This window comes from Centrocercus urophasianus, unplaced genomic scaffold, assembly GCF_019232065.1.
Source record: "Centrocercus urophasianus isolate 14NV4802_14NV808 unplaced genomic scaffold, USGS_Curo_1.0 seq_12, whole genome shotgun sequence".
Lineage (NCBI taxonomy): Eukaryota > Metazoa > Chordata > Aves > Galliformes > Phasianidae > Centrocercus > Centrocercus urophasianus.
Window position 1 is genome coordinate 22,889,304 of NW_024884364.1, and position 18,302 is coordinate 22,907,605.

The 18,302-nt window shown below is 36.5% G+C and overlaps 1 long non-coding RNA gene across 1 annotated transcript in view; it reads left to right on the forward strand.

Annotated features, from left to right (window-relative positions):
- The window catches only part of LOC122155920, a 91,028-nt gene that overhangs the window by 39,934 nt on the left and 32,792 nt on the right, over positions 1–18,302 (forward strand). The window contains exon 2 of the long non-coding RNA XR_006167337.1: positions 16,587–16,656. This is a non-coding gene — a long non-coding RNA (uncharacterized LOC122155920). The remainder of the gene's footprint in view (positions 1–16,586; positions 16,657–18,302) is intronic.

The following is an 18,302-nucleotide window of genomic DNA, read 5'->3' on the forward strand; positions in this document are numbered from 1 at the left end:
TTTTGTTGGGTTTCTAGTAGAAAGCATTGCTGTGTTTTGCCTTTAACAACTATAGAAACAAAAGGCCTTTATTGTCTCATACTAAGCCAATCTTGCACCAAACAGATGTGGCACTCCTACTTTCAGTGCTACATTTACACATGCTATGGTGTTGCACACTTTGGAAAGTGCATAGCAAGTCTAGGTGCAGTAGTGGTGGTGGTATCTTATGAGCCACCTCAGCCACTATTTTAACAGCATTGTTAAATTTTAACAGTGGATTTCTTCCTCCTTGGAATTTTGTCAGTGACTTAGTTTAGACTTCTGTAATCGCTTTCAATACACTGTAGCTCTACTGTTTCTTATTGGGGGCGGAAAAAAAAAAAAAAGAAAAATTAAACATACTTTGGCCATATGCTCTTGCCCCCAACCCCTTCCAGTCTGACAGAAATACATGCTGCTTGTTTATTTTAGTTTGTGAACGTTTTCAGTTCTTAACACCTGGATTTTGATGTCAGATTTCTGTATTTGATGGCTAAACAAAAGATGAATTGCCAAAGTCTGTAGTCACAGCCCCTCTTCAATATTGGTAGCATTTGAACTGCCAGAATGTTATGTGTGCGACTGGCTATTAATGCCATGATTTCTCTTACCCCATCCAAAATTCACACAGTTGAAATAAAAACTTTTTAGAAGAATGTATATTGCAGGTTGGTTTCTTCTTGCTGCTAGTTACATGATATGGAGGCTTGATAACTTCACTGTAGGGAAGCAACTATCTATTGAGATCGGATATTGGGGAAAAATTTCTTCTAAGAAAGCGTGGTCAGGCGCTGGCACAGGCTGCCCAGGGAAACGGTGGAGGCACTGTCCCTGGAGGTGTTCAAGAACCCGACAGATGTGGCACTGAGGGTCATGGTTAGTGGATATGGAGTGATGGCTGCACTAGATGATCTTAGTGGCCTTTTCCAACCTTAATCATTCCATGATTCTGTGATTCTATTTCATTTGAAGGACTAAGGATTTGAAAACTTGCTGCTGTTACAATTCTAGCTTTGCCCTTTTGGAGAGCAGTAACAGGAATGTTGAGATCTCTATGAATATTTCTTAGCTGCAAGGGATAGGAAAGCTATATGAAGACCCAAACACATAGCATGCTTCACCAAACAGTACCCTTCTCTCCAGTCATCCTTCACAAGGCCTAAGCAAGAATTTCACAAAGCAAAGCAAGAAATTTCAAGAATTTGAAAAATTCTTAAGTTAGGTTTGTGTTGTGAAAGACCATGTATTCTTTATATTCTGTTGGTACAGGAACTGGGACTCTAGGCAACAATTCATGTCATTAACTTAGCAAAACCATGTGAAAACTGTTATAGCCAAAAAGCACAATAGTGACAAAAAAGTGTCAAGTTGAGAAAATCTGCTCACACAGAAGGTCAGAGTCATTACTTGGAAATTTAGTAAATTAACCAGTGGGCAAGACTGTAAGTCTGTACTAATGATGCAGATAGTTGTAATGGCAATGTTATGAAAAAAATGATTACCAACATCATAGTCAGGTATTTTAACTTGAATAATTGAGTAATATCCACATACAAATTTTAAATGACTTAATTTTATCTCCAATCTGAACAAAATATATTCTATGGAACACTGCAATTTTTTGTTAGTTTTTCTATCCAATTTTTTGTTTTAGATCTAACTTCAATGTTGTGGCCATTTTTCTAATAGAAAAAAATCACAAGCTACACTGAAAATGATATCCTAAATAGAACCAAATATAAAGTATAAAGCTATACATTATATAATGGTTAAAATTTTTGCATTTATGTAAAAAAAAATAGAATTATACTTGTCAGATTGAGGTAAAATATTGCTTTTTACAATAGAAAGTTTTCATCTGATACGTTCATTCAGCAAGAAACAAATATTTTTGTTTATATGTGTGATTTATATATGTACTGAGGTTTTCATTTTTGTTCTTCAGTTAGGAAGTAGGACTGATATCAGAAGTAAAAAAAAAAAAAAGATAGAAATCTTGATACTTAAGTACATTAGATATTTTGAAGGGATCATATAAAAAAAAGAGATAGGAAGTGTTTAGATTAGATTAGATTCCAACCGTAAAAGGTAAATAAGAAAGTTGCTGGGTATTATCCAAATAAACCCACTTGGTGATGAAAAGTTATGAAATATAGATGATATAAATCAGAGTAATTCTTTTTGCACTCAGCATTTTAGCAGGAACATGGAGATTAATTAAACCTTATATTAAAATAAGCAGTAGGTATCTATGTGGTTAAGTATTTGAATGGCAATTATATATTCCTAAAAGTCGTACAATATTATCAGTGTAATAGACTTGATTATACAGAGTAAAAGGATTCATGTTAACCATGCTGTCATTTAAATACTACATCATAGATTTGCTCCTGGGAAATAAGCTCCCTCAAAGCACGGAAATCCAAATTGGGAGAGAAGATAAAAATGAACAATGAAAATACTTTATTCCATGTAGGTTATTATACTGCTCTTATCATCACAATATCTGATTACTTTCCAGTGGTGCATTAAGCGATGGGATTAGCATCTGCTGCTCAGCAGTCTGCTTTTGCATGGTGATTCTTGTAGGCTTGGGGGAGGAGGAATAGAGAAGCTGTGAAAACTTTCTTAAATACTAACAATTTCTGCATGTGGAAATGTAAAATTAAATATGCAGAAGGAAAAAGCAACAATAATGAACTGTTATCCAATTAGGTGCAAGAGAACAGTTTTGTAGATCTTGGCTGGCACTGCAAACTTCTGGAAGACTGCTAAAGTGGTTGCCTTTCTTTTGATCCATGAATGTTGACATTGATTACAAGAGCAGTTCAGAAATGTCTAAGATGATTAAAAGATGTAAGAACCTATAAAAATAGTATTTTTTACTAATGGATTTTAATCAAGCTCACATTTCTTTTAGAAAGGAAAAAACCTTCAAAATATACTGCCTTAATAATAAGTTCGTTTTCCGAGGAGGAGGAGTTTCAGAAAGCGCCCTGCTTTGGTTGGTATAGCACAGCAAGGAATGCTGGTAGCTGGGCAGTTGGCTGCCTTGCATTCAAGTGGCACAGTGCCAAACAGAAACTGCATGCACAATACACCGACACACTCAAAGTATTACAGGGATAATAGGCAAATCCTGTTTGCTAAAAAAGCTAAAAATTAAAGCAGTGCTCATTCACTGCAGGGAAAAAGCAAGAAGCTTAAAAGGTATAAACAGACAGAGGCCTGAGAGGCATCTAATAGCGATCAGATGCAAATTAGAAGACTACAGAGTAATCAGATATCAAAAAAGATTTGGAGATATACTTTCTACCAAACATGAAGGGAATTTTGTGATATTTCAAACACCTTTGCAATTCTGATGTATTTTCCTGTTTGTTTCTGTAGGTAGCTCCAAGAAAATTCTGCTTTTAGATCTTACACTATTTCTAAGAACACTGAAATGAGTAATACATTTCTGAAGAAAATAATACAAAATATGTATTTTAAAATGTCTATTCACATTACATTTTAAAGAAATGTCCAACTGAATGCTGAAATGAATACTTCTTCACTGATATCACACTCTAAAATTTATTGATTCTTTTATTTAAATCTGTTTCTAGACTAATTAGTGGGAACATAATCTCTTTTCCTTGTGTTTATTTTGTGTTAGAGGTGATTTTGTAGATATTACAATTGCCTTTCTCATGGCTATTACACATTTCTAAGTTATATAGAATCACAGAGTCAATCATAGGATGGCTTGGGTTGGAAGGATCCTCAAGGATCATGAAACTCCAACCTCCATGCTGCATGCAGTACCACTAACCTCTTATCTAATACTAGAAAAGTCTGCCCAGGGCCCCATCCAACCTGGCCTTGAACACCTCCAGGAACAGGGCATCCACAACCAATCTGGACAAAGAAGGAAATGCAAGTTTTGTAACTTTTTCTTTTAAGCTTTTTTTCATAAAATTGTGAGCTTAAAACTTCTAAAATTTGAACGTAAACCCGGATATCTTACATCAGACTGCTTTTCTTTACCTAAGTGAGTTTACAGTAATTATCTAGTTGTCATGAAACCTGGGAAGGCAATGCTATATCTTTTGTTAGATATAGCAGGTATTATTTAGTGCTTTGAATGAAATAAGGTATTTAAGAGTACAAATAAATAATTTGTTACTTTTAGCGGAAAAGTATTGATGGCCTAGCATGCATCAGGAGCATAATCTCCTTTACTGAAGAGCTGAACTCTAGTTTGCAACAACTCATTGATTATCCTTCCTCTCCAGCAGAAGTATATATTCTGTTAGTAGTAGTTTCTTACAGTACCACGGAGACAATTCCATAAGGAAAAAAAGCAGGGATTACTGATCAGCTAAATGACTCATTCTTTGATAAAGGCCATGGATCCATACTAGCTCTCTGTCATGGCCTCTACTTCAGAAACCTGATTCCAATGAGCGCTTGATGAGACACTGTACAAGGGGGTTAAAGTTCTGTTATACACTGTGTTCAGGAAATGTAACACCTGCTATGTTGACAAGGTTTTCTTTGGCTACGTATGTATGAGTACACACACACTGTGGTATCTGCAGAGTAGCTCAGGATGGACTACACACCTGTAGAGTAAGAGCTACTGTTTGTAAGTATTTCCTTCTTATTAAATGTAATTAGAAATTTAGGACACATCTCACTAACTCAAAAAATGCAAACTTTTGGGGAGGAATTGTTTCCAGAATGAAAACCACAAGAGGAGGTTTGAAAGAAACAGTGCTGTGATAGAGAGGTTTGTTTGGTAAACATGTTTATTTCCTATGATAAATTTTGTTTATAGATATTTGTGATCAGAATTTACTTTATCACTGACAATGTATGCAAAATTAAAAAATAAAAATTTATTATTAAGTCTACGGCATTCTATGGCCAGAACAAGAAAGCTGGCTGATGCCACTGAAAGCAGAGGGAAATGGATAAATAGGGAAATGAATAAATAAGTTCAGGAAAAGAACAGTGACAGAAGTAACTTTGTCAGCTAGGTAAGGAGGTTACTTATAAGGTGGTTCCTCACGTATATAGAAGTAACTTGGCTATTTATTTGAAACTGCTACAAGTTGTCAGTCAATACCAGCATAAGGTACTGATCAGCAGTGGAAGGTGACATACTGATGAATGCTTGATTTCATATTAATGTTGTATGCTGTTGTTTTGGTCATCTTTAAAGACCTCAGGAAAGAATGGGAGTTCTACTGCATTAGTGTTTTATATCTGTATAATTAAAAATAGCATCTGCCATAGGTGACTTTCATTTTAAGGTTCCCATAAACTTCTGCGTGTGTGATTATATTGTCATGGATGATTCCCCTAATTTCAGTGAGAACTGTGTTAAAGATGAATACAAGTGAAAGAGTTTCCATGATAAAGGCCTAGATACCTTATGTAGATCAGTTCCTCTCTCAGAGTATGGAAATGGTTCATCATTGGATATACTAAGTTATGGGTGTGCTTACTGCACTCTTTGTGCCCAACATTACATGCTATAGAATGTATACTGTAAAAATTCAGGCAGGAAATTGACGTTCTTTCTGAAAGTTTCTTTGCCTGAAATCCCGAACCCGTGGCTGTTATTAATCCCCTGAGGACAGAACAAGATTCTGTTTGCAGAACTTAACTGCATTTTAACTAAGGGACTGTTTTCTAAATGTTTCATTCTGCTTCTCTGCTCAAAAGAAGCCATCCAGAAATGCATTCCAGAAATCTGGTTGCTATGTTTCATGCTCTGCAAGCATTGGTTAGCATAGTGTTTTAGAAAAATACCTTTTCAGGAAGGAGATACGTAATCAAATATAGTCCACTGAAGTTGAGCTGAATGAACCATCTGTTAACAAATTGAAAGCAATGTATTTGTAGATGAAGTGATTCGCACCCTTTAATTTCCTGTTACAATCGGAGAAACATAAAAAAGTGGGCATGAGAATATCTTCAGAAGCATCCCTTTATGTAGCCTGAAGCTGCCTACACTTTGAATATACTTGGTTAGGAATGTCTTCTGGCAGTATAATCAACTGTCCCTCTTCAACAACAAAATCTTTCCAGAAGGCAAACCAGACAGTTTGTCCTACCTAGACTGAACATTTCTGCAGGTGCACTACCTCTAAGCCACTGGAAGCATTAACGCCTCCTAGTTATTAAGCCAGGATGTGCCCAATACTGATCAAAGTGCTGTATATTCATACTGGGCCACACTTGTTTAAAATAAAGGCCGCTTTACATGTTGTTGTTTTAATAATGAATGCAAATTCTGGTCTTTGATCCCAAAGAACGGGGCATTATACAAATTGAGAGTAAAATCAGTGTCCTTAAGACTATAAAGTCAATGTAACCATCTGCAAATAGTTCAGAGTTCCAGGAAGATATTGAGACAGGATTGAAATACTCTTGTCACAATTTTAAATAACAAATAAAGATTTTCTGCTTGCTGCTAGGAAAGATAAAAACACCTTTGAGGTACATGACCTGTGATGGTTCTTCGAAATCTCTTTAGTGTTGTTCAGGCATTCAGTAAAAAGAATTTCAACAATGGACTAAGCTATCTGCTTTTGTTTAGTGGTATATTTCAAGTTGTCCAGTAGTCATTCTGTTCTTATTTATGTTTTACCCTTTGTCCAAGTCGGCAGCTTTGTCTGTCAGTTATAAACTAAAGCCATTCCTTAAGCACAAGAGTATTTTCAGCTACACTGAGGTCATACTGGCTGTGGTACACTTTCTATCTCCCATCAAGAAAGCAATTTGAAGATAACATGAATTTCACTATCATTCATATATTGAATGGTCCAGCAGATATATGTAACGTTATGAAATTCAGTGAGTTGAGAGGTCACAAATTCATATATCACAACTAAATCAATGTTGTGCTGAATTTATTTTATAAGTACACACAATGTTTGGTATTTATTTTCTATCCAGCAGCTCAGGATTTTTTGAGAAAATGCACTTCATTGCTTTGCCAAGTAAAACATTCAGGGCAATAATTGCTTCTTTTTAGCAAAATTTTAACTGGGGTATTTTCTCTGATAAAGGTAAATAATGAACAAGTACCAAGGATCTGGTACCGAAGATACTTAACTGATTGTAGGAATTCTCATATCATTGCTAACTTCACTGTCCTGGAAAGCTGTGAACAGTGTCATGGAAAGAAGCCTGGTTGTACATGGGAGTACTACCAAACTGTGTAGGACAAGAACTAAAGAAATGCTCTTATGTGACTGTACAATTTGAATTTCGCATAAAACAGAATTATAATCTGATGAAGATTTTGAGTTACAAGTGTCTAAATGTGTCTAAATGTCTAAATGTGCTCTAAATGTTCTGAAAAGCAAGCTAATGTAAGTAGCAATTCTCTACCGAGAACATGAATTTTCCATTATTCCTCTGAGTTATCACTTTCAAACAACACAATATCTCTTTTATCATGACACCAACAAGGAATAGTGTGTGTTTTTGTTTGTTTGATTTTGTCAGAAAATGCTGATTCATTGAAAACAAAGCTGCTTACATTTGCACCATTTCTGTTTGGGAGAAGTGCGCTGTAGAAGACTCTTCCTGGATATTTTCAACAAACATAGCGGGTTTTTTGTTTTTGGGGTTTTTTTCTTTTTTTTTTTAATTTTAAATAACTTTTCAGGCCTGTAACCTACTTTTAATGTATAAATAGTTCCCCTCTCCACAATCCAATAACCTGTAGATTATACATGTGTAGTGGAAACAGGAGTTAAGATCCAGAGTCCTCTCTCCTCTGCCTTTGATCACTCATATCTTGCTCAATCTTCCAGGAAGGATCCCATGCCTTTGATCTCTGCTTCTTTCTCAGTGCTGTTCAGGTTATCTGAGGATGTTTATAGTTTTGAAATGTAGGCTTTACTCACAAAATTATGAGAATCCAAACTAAAAAAATTAAAGCATAACCATTTATACTAAAAAATATCAAAGAAGACAAAATCTAGGATGAATATTTAAAACATTTTAAGATATGAAGAGTTAACTGCTCCAATATAGAAATTTTAAAATCTAGATGGGATGGGTGGTACAATTGAAGTGAGATTATTTTGCCGAATCTAAAATTGCCAGTAGGGAAATTGAAAACTGGGACAGGGGAAGCTGTTTTCTGTCTAGGTTTGATCAATTTTGCTTCAAAATTAATTGATACTTTAGGTTGCTAAATCAAAAACACTTCTTCCATTGGGCTGTAATGCTCATGTTCTTTCTTTCGGCCTTAGAATTATGACCTATCCATATTTTTTGACTAACAGAACTCAACCTGCTAAGAATGTAACCCAGAAAAGTGCATGCACATCCCCCATATTTTTGTAATTAAATTACCAAAAAGATATGTGGTGATTTCAGATATGTACACATATAGGACTGCCTGCAAAACATTTTGATATTTGGGAAAATGCTGACCAGATTTGTAAGAACATAAGTACCTAAGGATTCATGTATCTTCCTTCCTGAAAGAATTAAGAATGTTTTAAAAATACTTATTTTCTGTCTTTGCTCAAGAGCACTGCACTGTGTCATTTTGAGATGTAACACTATATTCAGTTATAAAGGTGGACGGAGGATTGATACTCTATTGAAGACTATTTTTGGCATGAGGCAGCTAAGTGAAATGCTCCTCTTAAAGAACATTGCATAAGAGTTCAGTGAAAACTCTTAAGCAAACAGGATTTATACAGGATTGTGTAGGAAAATGTAAGAATAACATAAAAACTGTGTATTGTTGATTAAGAACTCAGTGGTACGAAAAATGTCCTTGCAGCATCCTTATTTTCCTGATTCATAATCTGGTCAAGAATGAGTTCTAGAAAAACAAGTGGTCCTGAAGAACTCTTGCTATGCAGCCCGTTGCACAGTTAGGAACAAGAAATCATCTGTGCTTTCATCTGATTTAAGTCCATGTGCTGCCACATCCATGAAGTCTGAAGTTTGTAATGGGTTTGCTGTTGTGAAAATGTTCCCCAGTAATTTGGCATGCAACTGAGCTTAGCACTGCAGCAGTTTTGGAAGGAGGTGTACAGGTAGGTTTTTCATGTGGACAGGTCTAGGCACTCAGTCTGCTGCTAAATCAGAAATTAGTAAAACTTCTCTGCCTTGAATTCTGCCTGTGCTTGTGTTTGTCTTGAAGAGGTAGTAGTGGAAGAAATCAACACAAAGATTTATTAATCAGAAGTTGAAGTGATGTGAAGAATTATTCGTTGTCTATGCTCCTGGCCACCTAGTTTTCTTTGTTTGCATTCCTCCTCCTTTAGTGATGTTTTCCAAGAACTAGATAAAGGTATTTTCATATTTTAGTTTTTAGAGGTAGTGGTCAAGGTGGTGCAAACTGTGTAGATCATATACAGAAATCATCTATTTCAGTGTAGCACTTAAGATTCAATGCAGTGTAGTTGAGACTGAGCAGTGTCAAATATTTCATCTTGTATTAATGATAAGTGATTTGTGAAAAATAAGTCTTTGGTATCTTTGTCTCTAGAACAGCAGGAAAAACCCAAACATCTAACTGCCATGCTGGTCATGCATTTAGAAGAGTGATAGGCAACAAATTTTTAAATTTAGGAAGTATAGGTGCTTCAGATCCCATTAATGTTGATAATACTGAGCCATATTTGCACTTAGACCTGTAAAGAGCACATAAAAAGAGTTTTTGAATGTCTGACACTTGGTGCATATGAGGGAATTAAATGAGGTACCTTTTGATCTGCGCATTTCTAATGATTGTAGAGTAACTGGTGAAATAAATGGAGGATGAAACATGTTGAAGGAAATGTGTACAGCAAAGCTCTTCCTATCATCACATATTTATTTGGCTTGGTAGATTATACTGCCACAGCCTTTTTATCTGCCTGAGGTACTGTCTTGTTGCTTGTGGAGAAAATGCTACACCTCTCTGTGCCTGAATGATCACTTCCAAGGGTGAAAAATGGGGAACAGTCTGATTTTCGCTTTGGCCTCAATGTGATCTTGTCTCAGTGCCAGCCTTACTCCAGCAATGTAGACATGTTGCTTATTCTACCACAGCAGCACCTCATCTTGATCCACAGAAAGCGTGCTCCTGTTTGCAATGGTACTGCAAAATACTTATTGTAAAAAGGCTCGTTTGAATTTTTTGTAGGTGTTTCAATTCATTATATTTGCATTTTTTGTTCTTTATGAATATCTGCACTTTTAAGGGAATAACTGACCTTCTCAAGAAATCTGTGAAGAAGGTTTTTTCCATTGTGAACAAGAATGTTTGCTGTGCATTATCCAGTTTCTGTTGCTATCAGTTTTAAAATATTCACTTTTCCAGCAGCAAAACAGAAAGAAGTTTGTTAAGTTCAGGTGTCCTGATGTAGAGCCAAAGTGACAAAACGTACAATTTATAAATTTATAAATAAATAGATTACAAATAACACTGTGACAAGTTTAGAGGAAAAAGAGCTTAAATGCAAGAATTTCAGGAACAGGAAAATTATAGTTAAATTTATGATGACTGACATCTTTGGCTCTTGCTGTGGAGCATCTTGCTTTAATCTCTTAATTTGGTCATGTTAACCTTAAGGCAGAAAAAATGGGAAGGCAAAATGCCATTTGAACATAACATGAAAGTAGCAAGCAGATGATAATTTTTTTATTTGCATGCATTTTGAAAATAATTTTTATATACTAGGGCCTTTGGAAGTGCTCTTTGTAAACCAAGGCCTTTCTAATGTGAATTGTTATAGCACGCAATACAGTACATTAAAGTTAAGAAGAAATGTGTAATATATCCATTACTTTCATTTCCTCTTCACTTTTGTGTGTTCTCAACTTGTAGCAATAACAGCAGTATACTTAATTTTTTTGTGTGTTTAAGAATGAACTCATGAAAGAGTAAGCATTGCCTACTTCACTTGTTCCAGTTGGAATATTAGAAAAAAAATATTCTCAGAAAGAGTAGTGAGGCACTGAAACAGATTGCCCAGGGAGGTGGTCGAGCTACTGTCCCTGGAGCTGTTCAAGAAAAGGGTAGATGTGGCCCTGAGAGATGTGGTTAGTGGGCATGGTAGTGATGAGCTGGCAGCTGGGCTAAGTGATCTTAGTGGTCTTTTCCAACTTTTATAATTCTGTGTTTCTGTGATTCTCTCTGAGGGTGCCGCCCTGTTTTTCCTGATCTCCACTCCCCTTTTTTTCTCATCTCCCATAGGATGCCATTGCCCAGAGAAGACTGTTTTTGTCCTTTCCATACATCTGCATATTAAGCTGGGATGGCTGGGATGCCAGTTGTCCCATGGCAGCTCAGTACACATACAAAAACCCTCAAGGTGTTCCTTTCTCTTTGCCATTCTTTTCCTGCCTGCTGGGGAAAAACCAGTTGCTCTGCTCTGTCCTACTCCAACTGCAGAACAAGGCAGACTGCTCTGGCAAATATGTCTGTTTGCTTCCCTTTGTGTCATCCTTGCATTAGTTCACAGGCAAAGCACTCTGTGATCCATCCACATCTATAATTTGCCGAGCACATATGCAAGTGATTTTTTTAACAGCATTTTAACATCCTGTTTTGGAATACTTGCTTTTTAGGCGGGAGTGCTCCATTGTGGAGCGCTAGCTACATGTTGAAGTGTTTTTCCACACTGCAGTGACTGCAGATTTCCATGCCTGTCACCCCTCAAACACTGCTGAGCATTATTTCTGGTGGTAAGAGTGGCAAGCATCCTTCAGAAATCTGAAATATGAGCTGTTTCCTTGTTCTTTTAAATACCATCACTGGTAATGATAGGGATAAATTTGAATAGATTATGTATTCATTCTGGTTCAGTTGGAGATTTCTACTCAGTTCTAAAGGAACCCTTCCTGTCACCTTGGTTTAAGGCCAAGCAGGTTTGGAGGTTAAACATTTTTGAGTGCAACTTCTGAGGCCTGTTTGAAGACAATTAATTATTTTGGTCTAAACAATTTTATGAACAATAATAAAATGTGATATGGAGCAACATGAGCTTTATTCCCCTGTGCCCTGCTAGAAGAAAAAAAATCTTGTTTGGTTTGTTGACTCAAATCAGTAAGAAAACCATCAGGTGGAGGAAGCCTTCTCAGGAGCACTGATCTGGCAGGAGAAGTAGGCTGTTTTCCTCCCTTTGTTCCCTAACACTTCCACCCAGTCCACCTTGCCCTTCTCCATCCAGAGACTGCACTGCATGCCCTCCTCCTCCCTGCCATGCCTGCTTTCCACAAAAAGCCACCCAGACAGAGGTGTGGGCAATCTGTGTGGAACTGTAAGAGCCTGCAAGAGCCATTTTCCTCCACTTCAAGGCACCCTATCTCATATGTCTGTCCTTTGATTTGCTCCAGGTAAATACAATGAAATCAGAAAGAAGCACTGAAAAGCAGAAAGGAAGCAGAGCTAGTGACTACTGCCTATGGTATCCTTGGAATGGTTTTTCCTGTCCTTCTGCTGCAGTTTCCAGCCTGTTGTCTTCCATTTTGTTTTTGCCATTCCTTAATTTCTGGTCATAAACTCTTTAGCATGCAACCTCCTCCTCACAGCAGCGCTTGTGCGACTGCCTGCAGATGCTAATGCAGAGCAGCTTCTCCCATGGCTCCATGTTTATTAGTGTGGGGACCATAGAAATTACCTCATTTTTAACATCTCTTTTGCAGTAGCTATGAAACTTGGTGATGTAGAAGCACCGAGTGGACCTTTTTCATTTTTTCACAGCACAGCCCCAAGATAAATTCTCCTACGTAACTTTTTACGTGCTGGCAGTGTGTGTATTTATTGCTCAATATTTTGCATGGTGTTTTCATTTGGAATTGACATTTTGTGTGACATTTTATACTGGAACAATAGATGGGCAAAATTGAAATTTCAAGTCTGAAATTCCAAGTCTGTTACTAAGAATTAGTAGTAGTCTTAATCTATTTTAAATAACTTGTGTCTTCTTTGCATTCTTGTCTGATTGCATCTTTCCAAGAAAACAAAATTAAATGCATTTTGAAGATGGGAGGGTGCTGAATGGTCTGGACATGCTGGTTTGCAAACTTGTGGAGCAGCTGTCCTACTCATGGGTGACAAGAGGGCTCAGATGAAAGGGTCTGTGCTGCTGGAGACATGACCAGCTTTCTCGGGAGACTGCTTTCAGAAGGATTGCAGCAATATTGCTTCCCCATCGTTACTAGTGGGTATTGCTGCACACGTGTATAATTTGTGCTAGATAAAATCAGGAGGTAATAAAGGGAGGTAAAAAAGAAGAGAAGAAATGAGAGCTCTCTTATGTGTTTTTCTTAAGCAGAAAAAAAACATCCTGGGGACGCCACATTAACTCAGGAAAAGCACAAGCTGCTTTAAATCACAAAAACTTGCATTGCACCAAGTCCTTTAGTTTGGGAACCATTTCATCATGTTATGAAGGAAAGTTGCAGACGAGGCATGTTTACTAGACCTTTAATTGCTACATTTAGTGTAAAGCCTTTTTTTATTTTCCTTTCCCTCCCCTTTTTAATGACAAGAAGCCAGAGTTTGCTGTGCAAATGAAGCAGGCTTTGCGAGAATCAGATTCACTTTGGACGACTCTTCACATTCCTAGTCATCATTACATTAGGCAGCACAATCCCATCTCTGGTTGATGGGCAGCAAAAGTGGGCAGCCTGCCAGGTAGACGTTTCCATGGCTCCCAACCCCCAAAGGTGATGCGTTTTTCAGCTAATTCAATGAAGAGTGGGCTGAACTTTGGGTCTAAACTAGACAATAGCTGCCTTCGCAGTATCAGCAGAATGGTTTATGGGAATGCACTCCACATTTGGCAGAGCATCATGTGACCTTACGGCTGAGATTTTGTGATGGTGCCAACGGAGACTTGGAAAGCAGCACTCGTTCTGACTTTTTTCCTCATTTCTTACATGGCTCAGAAAATGGTGGATCTTAATACTTGACTTTAGCCAGACTCAGCAAGCGATTGAGCTCTGAAGCACAACTTTGCCTTTATTCTGGCTTTTTTGGCACACCACCAGGAGGCTGTCCCTTTCACGCCTGATAAATTCTGCTTCTTATCTCCAAATAGAAAAAAGAAAGAAAGAAAGAAAGAAAGAAAATATAAGCAGAATATTTAGACTTCATAACTGCATTTTTAAACTACGTGTTGTATTTTTTTATTGCTGATCTGTAGTTCAGAACAGCCCTCCTGAGTGTCTGAAGGATAAAAGTGATTTGTTTTTTTTTTTTTTTTCCTTTTTTTTTTTTTTTCCTCCCCGTGTTTAATGAACAGGCGTTTGAACTGGGCAAATGGGGCGACAGCATTGAACATGAGCTCATTGCAGCATAGTGTAGCAAACTGGCACCCTGCCTTTTCACCCCTTTGCTTCGGCAGATTTGTGCAATCCCCATTTGTAAAACCGGCACAGGGGCGAGGTGAATTTTCTGGTCTCTCCCCACCTCTCGCACTGTGCAGGCGGTGGCGGCAAGGATTGGTGCAGCTTTTGCGCAGTGCTTTGTGCCTGGAATTCCGAGAAGAGCAAGAGAGAAGACAGGCATCCTGGTCTTCTTCCGAGAAATAACAGGAGCCCTCAGAAGAAGAAACAAATCTGAGTTTGTCCTACATACAAGAGTGCAGAAAAAAAAAAGTGGCTCTCCTGCTTCCAAAAAAAAACCTGGCATGTTTCACTGCAGAGACATCAGGATGTGTTAGAGCTTCTTAAAGCAGTGTAGCAAAATGAGCCCAGGAGATTGATTCTTTCAGTAAAAACAAAAGAGAAAGAAGGCAATTTTGTTTGTTTGTTTTGCTATTGCTAATATAGCAAAATTTGGCACTGGGTGAAAACGTACCTTTCATATCAGGTATAGCTTCTTTTCCTTTTTTTTCCTTTTTTTTTGTTCCATTTTAAACGTTGTTTTGAAACTGAGTCCTTGTGTATTAATTTTAACATAGCCATTCACACTTTTTTAAAACTAACTTTTTGGGGCTGTGTTTAAGCTAATGCTGCTAAAAATAGAAAGTAAACAAAAATCGAGGTTCTGTGGAAATAAGCGCTTAGGCACATTTTATCATAGCTAAGCACTGGAGTTAAGCAAAGATTGTAATGTTACATTTATTCAGTATAAGCTGTGGTTCTTGCTACGAAAGTTGTGGGTATTTCGATCTGGTTGCTAAGGAAAGTAAATTCTTTTTTTATAGTGTGACTCATGCTTTCGGTTTCTAAAGAGAGGAAGAAAAAATTTTGCTAACCGGTAGGAAAGGCTTGCTCTTGTATCGAGTATATTAAATTTATGTTTGAGTTAATTTGTATATGAGTTCCTTACCATTTTGTATATAAATCCACTTCAAAGAAATCACTGTAATAAGCCCTGGAATAAAAGGCACATTATTGGGACGTTCATGAAGTAAGCCTGGCTTGCAGCTAGTAACAGTGACTATTTTAAGATGTTCGGTAAAGCGGCATTTGTCCAGGAATAGCTGAAAACAGTATTTAAGATATCCATTCAGAGTGTTTGTGATAACTGCATGTGAAGTTAAAGCAAGTTTGGAGCATATGACGCTTTAGCAGTAGACCCTGTTTGTTACAACATTTGTCTGTCTTTTGTAACATATTACTTGGCAGTTAGAGCAGTCTGTAGCAAAATTCAGCTTGACTGACGTATTTTAAAATACTCAGTCAAATCAGTCTTTTATCTGTTTGGGATTCTTTCTTTATTTATTTTCCTGGTCTTTTATATTTAAAATACAGAAATCTTCAGCTAGAAACTACTTTGAAACTTGCAATGTCTTTTTCATCAGAAACTCTGACGTATTTATCAATATGTTCATGATAGATGCTTGTCTAATGAAAAGGCTACAAATATATTGTGGCTTCACAAAATAGAATTGCTTTTTAATACTTTGCTTTTTATGCATTAGTGCTTAGATAATAAGTCCAAAGATCTGATGCTAATTTTGCTACTTTATATTTTTGTTGTTCTGCAATGAATTCTGGGAAACAGTGGATGGAGATCTTATGTATATGACACATATACCTCCATTCACCCATTTTGTACAAGAAAGCGTTCCTTATATTTATGGTGATACTTTCCTCCCGAGTCATGTTTTCTGGAATAATTCTGTGTCATTACTGTCTATATCTGTTGAGAAGCCTATGCTTTCATTTGCTTAAAAGAACTTTTAAAAATTTCTACAGTTCATGATATTGATAGTATTTATTCCCTTAAGTTTTACAAGATTTCATGATTTAAGCCATAGCCTTTGTGTGCAGTTCCGTACCAAACTATCTTGTTGTATTCACCATTTGATAAAAACTCTTCATTTTTGTGAAGCATTCCTCTCTTCTGATATTCCTCTTAAAGATAAAATATTTGTGAGGTGTAATAGGATTAGGAAATGCTAAATGAAATCATCCGTTTGTCTAAGTGTATGTGTTGACAGCATGTCTTCCCATGGCCCTGAGAGGGGCGTAAGCAATGTGTCAGTTTTATGTATTAAAGGCATAATTTCTAACTTTTTGTAGGTTTCCTGTTGTTCTGGAAACACTTTCCACAGAACAGTTATTTCAAAATCTTTCTCTCTCATTCATTGTAGTGAAAGAAAAAATTTCAAAAGAAAAAGGAAACTGAAGAAGTTAATTGTACCAGAGCAGAATCCAGCGAAGGTAATACAGTGATCTTAAATAATTTTCCTGTTATAAATTAAAGTTCATGTCAATACCATGAAGCAGATTAGCTTTAATAGAATTTCCTTCCTTTCCTTCCTACAAATGTCATTTTATAGATACATATAAAACCTTTGCCGTGATTACTTTCTGTTGGGATTATTGCAGTTTGGGTAGCCCTTATAGTTATTGTTTCCATGAAGCTTTACAATAGATTGAAAGATCAAAATACAAGTTATTCTCTTGTTATGCCTAGTAAATATGCTTCACAAATACATGTACTGCTATATTTGTATTACTAGTATATTTATTGAACAAGTACATTTACTAGTAAATGAGTATACTAGATCAAGTGCTTGTGAAATGTGGAATGCCTCTTCTATTTACAAATAAGAAAAAAGAAAAATAGAGAAGCCATTTTATAGCACTTACTAGAATCATTCAGTAAATTAAATATGCAGTCTACATACTTATTTCTGATACTAGGAGAAATGTTTTACTTTGAGGTTTGCCTTACTTATTCTCTCAAGCATCAGCAGAAAATAATTACAAAAATGTCTTTCCTTTTGAATGCTGGAGCGTTGTGTATGATGTGAAAGCAGGTTTAAAACATACTGCTCTAGAATAAAAAGGAGTTGACACTATTTTTAAAATGCACAAGAGTATACTGGAAAATGTAGCATTAAATCAAATAAATTAAAAAATAAAAGGGCCATTTAGTAATGTTCAGCTGTCATTACTGAAGCAGAAATACATGTTACAGTTTGCAAGAAAGTGAAGCATTGGGCTGATTCAAAAACTTTGTTATTGGCAGCGCTCGCTCTCTTAAAAGACGTTTTACCCGACAAATGATGACAGAATTAGGCCTTCAGTGGAAAACAGTGGAAGTCAGGCATCAAAAACTTATTCAGATACAGATTTCTGTAAGCTGCTAAAATCAGAAGCGACTGTTCTATTGTACCTGTTTTTAAATTTATATCAGCTTCTTATGCCTGCTGTCAGATATTATGCTTTCTGATGCAGTGCTTATAAATGCTTTCCTTTAAAATATGTAAGTTATAATGCCACATCTGTATCTCACCTTTTTACATTACTGATTGTTACTGATCTTTTTCAGTAGGACATCCTACATTTAGGGACTGATAATTTATATTTCACTTCTTACTGGTCACAAGAAGAAAGCATTTGTTGTAGGAGTTAACCCTGAAGTTTTGCAAAATTGCTTTTCTACTTCGGCTGCAATCTTACTATTAGAGAACAGCACTGATGGGAAAATTAGTGAATAAAATATACACATTAACTTCTTTGCTTTGATTAATAGGCATTGTTTAATCAACAAGCTATAGTCAATCAGTACTTAGATACCCTGTAGAATGAAGAAATAACTAAGCAGTCTTTTTAACGTTGTATGAGAGCTGCAATCCAGTGTGCCTCATTGCATTTCAGATTTAGTGGGGTGATGTTTATTTTAAGTTGCAAAACAAAATGTGGGCTCAGGCACAAAATACAAACCCTTATTGTTCACTATTATGCCACATACAATTTTGGATTCTGGACTTGCGGGCTGTATGCTGTAGTATGATTCAATTCCAGCTGTTGGGATTTGAGAGTTCATGGGTAACACGAAGTGTGCTCAATAGGATATT